This window comes from Triticum aestivum, chromosome 7D, assembly GCF_018294505.1.
Source record: "Triticum aestivum cultivar Chinese Spring chromosome 7D, IWGSC CS RefSeq v2.1, whole genome shotgun sequence".
Lineage (NCBI taxonomy): Eukaryota > Viridiplantae > Streptophyta > Magnoliopsida > Poales > Poaceae > Triticum > Triticum aestivum.
Window position 1 is genome coordinate 428,738,698 of NC_057814.1, and position 10,000 is coordinate 428,748,697.

Below are 10,000 nucleotides of genomic sequence, written 5' to 3' on the forward strand. Positions count from 1 at the left end.
ACCTCTTCGCTTTTCATTCTCCCGGAGTATCTCAACAATTTTGGTGTTCTTTCTCATCGTCATTCTCAACATTTGAAGATCGAAGAAGAGTTTCTCTTAAATCTTGTCCGTTCTCTCGAAGATTCATGTCGCTAGCTTGATGCTATCCACTCATATTGTTTCTAGTCGTGCAATTCTTTTCATCCATCCGGAGTATTTCAGGAGTGGCTTTCTCTCTCGATCATCCGGAGGTCATCTTTTCGGAATATTTCTTCGTTCTAAGTTGTCAAATTCACTCTCCAATTATTCTATATCCATGCCCCTTTGTTCTCTCAATATTCTTCCGGTGCTTCGTCCAAGTATTCTTCAATCAGTTTGCGATCTCTTTGTTCTCTTGTCTCTAAATTCCCTCAAGTATATTGTGCTTTTCTAATTCTTCCTGGTGATTCATTCTCCTTCGTCATTCAATTTTGAATTCTTACGGTGGTTCGTTCAAGATTTCTTTTTTGTTGTTATCGTATCAATTCATTCGTTCTTTCCAGTCCTACCGATGGTTCATGAAGTTTTTTTCCCAAGTATTGCGCTATATCTCCCCTTAATCTTTTCCCAATGTGAATAAGTTCTATGCCATCCATTGCTTCTCATCAATTTAATTGGTGGAGGATGAGCATAACATAATTCTTATTCTTCTTTCTTCATGTGGATTAATCTCTTCTTTTCGGAGTTTGTTCATCTTATCACATTCTCGGTTCAAAGTGTTTTCATCTTTTATTTTCTGGAGTTCCAAGCTTCTCGCTTGTCTCGACGCGAAGCCCCATCTAAATCATCGCAGCACTCTAATCTTATCCCTTTCATCCTTCAATTTTATCTCGTCATTCTTTTGTTACCGGAGTTCATCACGGTGGCTCGTCATGATTTAATTCATTCTTCAAGTGTTCATCAAGATTCTTGTAGGCGTAGCTCAAGTATCTTCTTCTTGCTTCTCAAAGTGCAATTAATTCTCCATATTCTTTTGAAGTGGAGTTTTGCATTTCTTCATTCTCTCTCAGCTATTCAATCTTTTTCCACTTGTGATTGGTTATCACCCCATAATTTTTGAGATGTTATCCATAAGTCCACGACAAGCTTATTCTTTTCGTTGTTGATTTTCTCAACAACTCCGTTCAATCCTTTCTTCTAAGGTTGCTTTCTATTTCATTTGTGGCACAAGTTGTCATTTTCTTCTCCGTTCTTTTCATTCAACTCTTTCAATTCTTTCCGGAGGTTTTGTGACATGTCTTCATCAAGTGTCATTCCATCTTGTGAAGTTGTTCTTCTATTCCTTCCCTTTTCAGCCGGAGTGCTATGAAAATTCTTTCGTTCTTATTCCTTTTTCTATCTTCTTCCAACCGGAGTGGTTTCAGAGTCTATCTTATTCCGTGAGATTTTGTTTCAAGTCATATTCGTCGTTCCTCTTTTCTACCCGAGTGCTCGTGAGCTTCTTCTTCTTCTCTCTTGCGGTTTTGTTTCACCTCTTCCTTTTCTCTTCCGTCTCGGTCCTAAGATCTCGGGACGAGATCTCTTGTCAGTGGAGGAGTGTTGTGACGCCCCAAGACCGATGCTCCAGAAGACTTCCATATATTTCGTGATCACCGTGTGTTTCTTTTTGCTTGCTTTATTTATTTTGCATTGCATCATGTCATCATGCCATCATGTCATTTAATTTTTTTAAACTCGACTAAGTAAATTGCATGGATCTTCGATCCATTTAAATCGAGGGAAATGCACATGGTGATTTCTCTTTATAACATATATCCTCCCAATATTATTAGGGAGCTATATTAAAATATTCCATTAATTGGAGTTCACCATAATACACGTGCAATTTAATTCCATGCCTTTTCTATCTCAATATTCTTGACCTCAAACTTTTCCCATAAATTCTTTCTTCACTTTCCGGAGCTCCACCAAAAATCTCAACATTTTGGCCACTCCTAAACCTTGTCCTAGTTCAAACCATTTGAATTAAATTCAAATGTGTTTGAATTTAAATCTTGCATTCGTGCCAACTTCTATTTTCTCAGACCAAGCGCATTTTTGCGAATCCAGGAAGATTATCCGCGTGTCAAACTTCTTCCCCAACACCTCCTTTCTTCTCCTTCTCTTCTTTGTTATTTTCTGTTTCTTAGAAAATAAGAGAGAGAGAGAGAGAGAAGAGAGAGCCCAGCCGCCAGGCCTCTAGCCACTTCCCTCTCTACTAGGCCGGCCTCTAAGGCCCATCCCTAGGCCCAGCCGCGCTCCAGCTCTAACCCTAGCCCGACCGATCCCATCTCTCGTCCTCTCCACTCTCTCCCTCTCGTTCCCTTGCCGCCGCCACACACACAGGAGAAGAGCTCTTCTCCTCGATCCCCTCCTTCCTCCTGGCGCCTTCCATCGCGCGTCCCACCAGAGCAGCCGGCCTCCCCGCCTCTAGCAACGGCCGCCGCCCGTCGCACCATCTTCGGCATCGTCGCCTCGCCATGGCACCGTGCCCGCGCCATCGCTTCTCCGCCCTCACCTGGAGCTCCAAGTCCGCCGGCCACCGGAGCCGCTACTGGTTGCCACCCCGTCGCCGCTCCATGCTTCGCCGTCTCCTGCGTGTTTCATCACTTCCGACCGCCAGGATCCTCCAGCCAAGCCGCCAAGGCCCTGCTCTGTCGTCCGCCACTCCGTCGACCCCGCCGCTCCCCTTGGCCTCCTGCAGCTGCCTGTTTCCGGCCATCCCCATGGCTCGAGGACCCGAGCCTCTATCTGCTCCTCTCGCCCCGAGCCCCTTGCATCCGCCATCTCCAGTCGCTCCCGCCTGCAACTCCTTCTCCACGCCCCGGTCACGAACCTCCAAGACCACCACTGCAACTGTGCATCGCGAGGTTGCTGCACTAGACACCAAGTACCACGACCATCTCGTTCTGTTTCATCACCGTCAAGGCCGAGAGGACGCCAAGTACCAGGACGACGAGGACCGCCAAGTTCGTCTACCGCCGTCAAGTGAACGACTACCATCATTCCAAGACCCAAACGACTGTGGCGACATGAACATCTACGAACCGTGTTCAGCTATCGTTTCCTACCTAGAAGGACTATTGTCGACGTGCATTTCGCCCCGAAGGACTTGGATGCGACAAGTTCCTCTCCAGACGTGTACAACAACCGTCGCCGTGTATGATTACTTCCCATGATGACCCGTGGACGTCTACTTCGACTACCGTCGCGAGAACAACTACTTCCACTACGGCCCATGGACCACTACTTCCTTCGACGAACTTGACCCGTTCCGAAGATGCACGCTTCAAAGGTATAACCGCCGAGATGACCTTCCAAAAACGAATGTTTGCGATGAATTAGATGCACCCTATGTTTGCATCGTGTCCGAGTTGTCATTGCACGTTCCTCCTTGTTCGCCATGCCGTCGACCCGTGGGAACCCGGTAATCGGGATCACCCCACCATCTCTAGCAAGTTCCGCACATCCGCTCACTTGCTTCTTTTGCACCGATATCTCAATGAGCTACCGAAACCGATATGTTGCCGTGGCATCATTTTCGGATTCGTTGCCGTGGCACCCCTTTCTTCCACCACGGTGACAAATGCTTCATAACATGCTTATGTCAATATTTTCTTTAAATTGCATAAGACTTGCATATGTCATCCGCATCATGTTAACAACATTTAAAATTGTTGTTTGCTTTAAATTGCTAAATGCACATGAGGATTTTCCGGAATTGTTGGTTGTTGTTCCGGCCTCATTTAAACTTTCCTAAATAGATAGTTTTATTATGCTTCACCTCTTACCATGTTTAACTTGTTTTGCACATATCTTCTAGGCCGTAGCTCCGAACTAAATGAACTTTATATGTAACTTGACTAGAATTTCGTGTAGATCATCATGGTGCATTTTAACTTGCTATTTAACCACTTCAACTTAAGGTTTGTTCAGATCTGGACCAATTTTGAAATTTGCATATGAGGACTTACCGGATTTGTTATATGTTGTTTCCGGCCTCATTTAAACTTGCTTTGATGTGTTGCTCTTGTATGCATCATCTCTTGCCATGAGTAGCATCATATAGCCTTTGTCATGCATCGTGCTTGGTTGTGCATCATGTCATGTTTATGTGTTGTGTGTTTACCTTGTTGCTTGCTTCTTTCCGGTTGTGCTTCTTCTCGGTAGTTCCTGTTTCGTTGCGTTCGTGAGGTTCCGTTCGACTACGCTTGGTTCGTCTTCGTGGCTTCATCTTCTTCATGGACTCGTTCTTCTTCCTAGCGGGATTTCAGGCAAGATGACCGTCACCTTGGATCTCATTACTATCATTGCTATGCTAGGTGCTTCGTTCTATCGCTATGCTGCGCCACCTATCACTTTCTCTTCAAGCCTCCCAAATTGCCATGAACCTCTAACCTTTGTCACCCTTCCTAGCAAACCATTGTTTGGCTATGTTACCGCTTTGCTCATCCCCTCTTATAGCGTTGCTAGTTGCAGGTGAAGATGAAGATTGCTCCATGTTGGATTATGTTTATGTTGGGATATCACAATATATCTTATTTTATTAATGCATCTATATACTTGGTAAAGGGTGGAAGGCTCGGCCTTATGCCTGGTGTTTTGTTCCACTCTTGCCGCCCTAGTTTCCGTCATACCGGTGTTATGTTCCTTGATTTTATGTTCCTTACGCGGTTGGGTGATTTATGGGACCCCCTTGACAGTTCGCTTTGAATAAAACTCTTCCAGCAAGGCCCAACCTTGGTTTTACATTTGCCTCACCTAGCATTTTTCCCTTGGGAGTCGCGCTCCCGAGGGTCATCTTTATTTTAACCCCCCGGGCCAGTGCTTCTCTAAGTGCTGGTCCGAACTGAGTAGACTGGAGGGCCCCCTCGTTGAAACTCGAGGTTTGGTTTTACTCGTAGGATGTCTCATCCGGTGTTGCCCTGAGAATGAGATATGTGCAGCTCCTATAGGGATTGTCGGCACATCGGGCGGCTTTGCTGGTCTTGTTTTACCATTGTCGAAATGTCTTGTAAACCAGGATTCCGAGACTGATCGGGTCTTCCCGGGAGAAGGAATATCCTTCGTTGACCGTGAGAGCTTATAATGGGCTAAGTTGGGACACCCCTGCAGGGTATTATCTTTCGAAAGCCGTGCCCGCGGTTATGTGGCAGATGGGATTTTGTTAATGTCCGGTTGTAGAGTACTTGACACTTGACTTAATTAAAATGCATCAACCGCGTGTGTAGCCGTGATGGTCTCTTTTTGGCGGAGTCCGGGAAGTGAACACGGTTTCTGGGTTATGTTTGACGTAAGTAGGAGTTCAGGATCACCTCTTGATCATTGCTAGTTTCACGACCGTTCCATTGCTTCTCTTCTCGCTCTTATTTGCGTAAGTTAGCCACCATACATTGCTTAGTCGCTGCTGCAACCTCACCACTTATCCTTTTCCATACCCTTTAAGCTTTGCTAGTCTTGATACCCATGGTAATGGGATTGCTGAGTCCTCGTGGCTCACAGATTACTACAACACCAGTTGCAGGTACAGGTTTTGCGATGATCATGACGCGAGAGCGATGTTACTTGTTTTGGAGTTCTTCTTCTGCTTCTTCTTCGATCAGGGGATAGGTTCCAGGTCGGCAGCCTGGGCTAGCAGGGTGGATGTCATTTGAGCTTCTGTTTGTGTTTCATCTGTAGTCGGATGTTGATCTTATGCATGATGTATTGATGTATTCTTGCGGCATTTGTATGCCTTGTATGTATCCCCATATATTATGTAATGTTGATGTAATGATATCCACCTTGCAAAAGCGTCTTCAAGATGCGCTTCTATCCTTGGTGGGACCTTCGAGTTCCTTTAGGATAGGGTCGCATCTTGGGCGTGACAACATAACTAGGGAGATGGACGTTTGGGGGCGACGTTTTGTGTGTATGGGAAAGATACACTCTACATTGTGCGTGTGCTTCGGAAAGAGAGATGTCGGGAGACCTAGCTAGAGAGTGGGGGAAGAGATGTGTGCATGCCCAAGAGATAAAGTGATAGAGACCTATATTGGGGTCCAGACTTTAGAAGAGAGAGGGGTGTTAATGTGCTCGTGTGTTGGTGTTTGGGGGAGAGAGCGACTTCTGTGTGTGGGGGGGGTGGGCGACGAGGGGGGGTTTGCTTCAGATAAAGAATGAGGTGTCTATATTTGAGGGACTTTAGTGTAATTGAGATATACATGGTCAATAGTGTGTGCACTCAAGGTTGATCCATTTGTTTCACAGTTTGGACTATGAGATAACGATACTTTTGAACATGCGTGATATACTTTGATGTACCAGAATTACAAACCTAAGATTGGAATTTTGGAATTCGACTCCATCATTAGCTTTTGTAATTCATTTAAACAGAGGTACATTTTTAAGCCGGGATTTCATGATTTCAAATTCATATATCAAACCTAGAGATATACACATACGGGCATGTTCAAACTTTATAATCATCCACTTTATTCAGACACATACACTTTTTTGCTTTTGTCATCATATTTAGGATAAACACATTTGGAATTTCATTTGAATTGGACCATATGATGGTATTTGCTTGTAGTAGCTCAATGATCCATATTTGAATTGAATGGACAATCTAAGTTTTCAGTTGGAGACATTGATTTTCAAAACTTGCACTTTTTTTGCGTGCAATACAAACAAATTCTCGACCATGATATCATAGTCGGCCGTACAAGAGCAGAATATAATTTCAGGCGCCAAAAGCTTTCAAACTTCCCGCTCACATCGAAATAACTCACGCCCGAAAGTTTAGCCCTGCGATATTCCTGTTTTACCCCTGCCACATGAACGGAAAAGGGCTGCTTTGGTAACTCCATTGTTTTCCCCTCTTTGCCCCCCAACATTCTTCCCCAGAGCCCTTCCCCTTCCCCTCCCCGACCCCCCAACCACGGCAAGCCGCCGAATCTAGTCCTCCGCCGCAGCGGTGGACCTCACACCCCGACGGATCTACCTTCCGCACCTTGGAACCCCCAACTGCCAACTCACCACTTCACCGGAGCCGCTTCAGCGACTGGCTTGTACACTGCTCCAGATCTCCTTGACCGCCATCATGGTCCACCGCATCGGATATGCTTAACCGGCGCCCTCGTCCACCACAGTGTAGGCCCTTCACTAACTCCCTCGTCTGTCCCTTCGCTGGCCCTTCATACAAGCCCTCGTCCGCCGCAACAGATCCGCCTCACCGAAAGCACTGTACAACGCGCCCGCCGAAGCCATCGTCCACTGCACCGGACCCGCTCCACGGACGCCATATTCAACTCCACCGGCCCTGCTTTACCGATGTTGTAGCCTCATCAGGTTATTTCGATCTGTACTCCTTCGGTTTTTCTCTTTATCGTGCAACTGTTCACTTACCACAGATGAGCTTTCTTGTATGTCGACAGGCGCCGCAACCGTAGCACCGGAGCCGCTTCAGCGACGGCGACAGCCGGCCCAAACTCAACCGCAACACGAGCACCATCGACGATCCTTAGCTATCAAGTATGCCAACGATACCCATACGCCGCCGAGAATCAGGTACTATTATCCAATGGTCGGCGCCTACATTCACTTTCTTAGCATAAGCACCGCACCTTTGAATTTCTTCAGGGCATCATTCAGTTTTTCATGAGATGCGTTATTCTGCTTGCACCTGTAGGGACATACTTCTGGCAGTGAACATGTTACATGTGGTAAATTACATACCAGTGCACATATAGTTAATATGCTTTAGTTTTGTCCTAAGTATTACTGTACTTCCTAGATATCACTGCCTACTATTTTACTTCTTGCATGCTATATTTATGACAATGGTGTTGTTCTGATGCCACCTGTTGGTTCCATCAGACTGCTTCATGTTCTCTATGCTTAATTACACATCAGCAAACTAGCATGTGGTTCCGCTGGTTTTTGTTCGTTTTACCCTACATTTTCTGATGCTAGCTATTACATCACTGCTATGAGCCTCTGTTCATTACTTTTTTGTGTGTTCTTGATCTTCCCAAGTTGCATGACTAATTTGATGCTTCTATTAATTATGGAGCTGCCAACCCCATCAAGCAAAATATTTGTTCTTCTGGGGCTGGCACCTCGAACAAGCATAAAAATAGAGGGAAGCAGATATATTGTCGTGTATGCACACACCCTTCTTTCATTAGTTTAGATGAACCATTGATGATCAATTCGAACCAGTGCATGCGATTAAAATTAATTTTACCTAAATAGAGGGTGCAGAATAAACTACAACAAGTAGATTTGCAACCAGGGGATGCTGACGATATCTTCAAAGAACATTGCAATAGCAGTGAGGCTTCACAGCAACATATGGTAAGCCAGTGTGTTTTAGTACATGTGAAATGTAATGCGTGTGGGATGCTTTCTTGGCTTGTGCCCTCAACCTGTAATCCTACAGAATAACAAATAGTTCAGTTGTCTGCTTTGCTGTATTGCTTGATTCGAATGCTTGTTTGTTACTTGTTACGCTATACCTGAGTTGGCCAATATGTCAGCAGTGCCTGCTGTACTATCGTAAACAAATGCATGCCTAGTTCATTTGAGTCCTTAACTTTTCCTCTGAACTTCATCACAAGACTGTCATAATTTATATTAGGCCACACTGTTAAGTGCTTTCTCAGATTATTTCAACTGCTTAGATGCCTTGGCAACTTAAATATAGCGGTGGTACCCTCCCTTTCAACTAGGGATGTCAACTGGGTCCCGTTTAATCCCGATTAAAGTCCACTAGTGGTATGATAGTTCAAAAGAGTTTTTGTTTTTTGAGGAAAATGAACCAGGGAGCTAGCAAAAACTAACTAGATGGGACTGGCGGATGTCGTTTATTTGCCACTTACATCCCTAGTTTCATCTTACCATTTTAATTTCTTTTCGGCTGATGCTGCTTCGAACCATTTAAATATAGCTTGCCATGCTCGGCAATAATTCGTATGTCGTTTACCATGTAAGCTTACTGCCTGGATCATGCGATAACTATCTCTTACTTATGTCCAGCGGAAACCTTTCAGGATGCCGTTCACACTAGGACACAATGTACAACCCCAGAATCTATTTGTGGAAGCAGTGCGCCATCCATGTTACCAAATGGTAGCAGCTCAGAGGCAACACCACCAGAGAGCAGTCTGAGCACAGATATTATAGTTCTTGAGGCTCTACTAGAGGCAGAAAGAGATGGTGTGGCTGCCATGAATGAGGTAATCTCGATCTTGAAGCTAGAAATTATGCAATTAGCTGCACACATTATGCAAGCAACCCAAGAATTGGAGGAAGTAAGAATGTTGCATTTGAAGACGGAGGAGGTCCTGCTGCTTCTGCTATCTGAAGCCCAGGGTAATCCCAGTTCTTCTTTAGATAGCAGTTGAAATTGTCATTAGATTATTGCACTTGCATGTTGTGTCATGTCTCTGAATGGATTATGTTGTAAGACCCCCTATGTTGTCCATGTGTTGTAATGATCCGAATTTTTTAGGCGAGGTAATCCTCAGTACTTCTATGATTGACATAAGGTGAACTGTTTTTCATGTGAGCATATTGTATTGGATGAAATAACTGTTTGACTCAAAGTGTATCCAACCTACTGAATTTGAAGATCACGGCATTTCTAAATCATAATCATATATAAAGGTGGAATAAATCTTTGTTGTGGTTTTGAAGAAATAAATAACAAAACGTAGAATTATCTGTGGATATTCGTAATCGAATAAAAATTGGATTTGGATTTAGTTGCCAGGGCCCAGGGTAAACGTGAATGCTAATTCTCCCAAGTTTTGAACAAAGCGGCTAAACACCCACTATCATTTGTGGGCTGCCCGAAGCAAGTGTTTGCGAGATGGAAATTAATGTCTACCCCTGACACTTGACATCCTTATCGACCGGATTTACACTGCTGTCGATAGGGGTAGACTAGTAACTTCAATCAGACGTGACACGACGACCTCTGAGCCCATTCAGACACGGTGGGCGCCAAACATGGGCG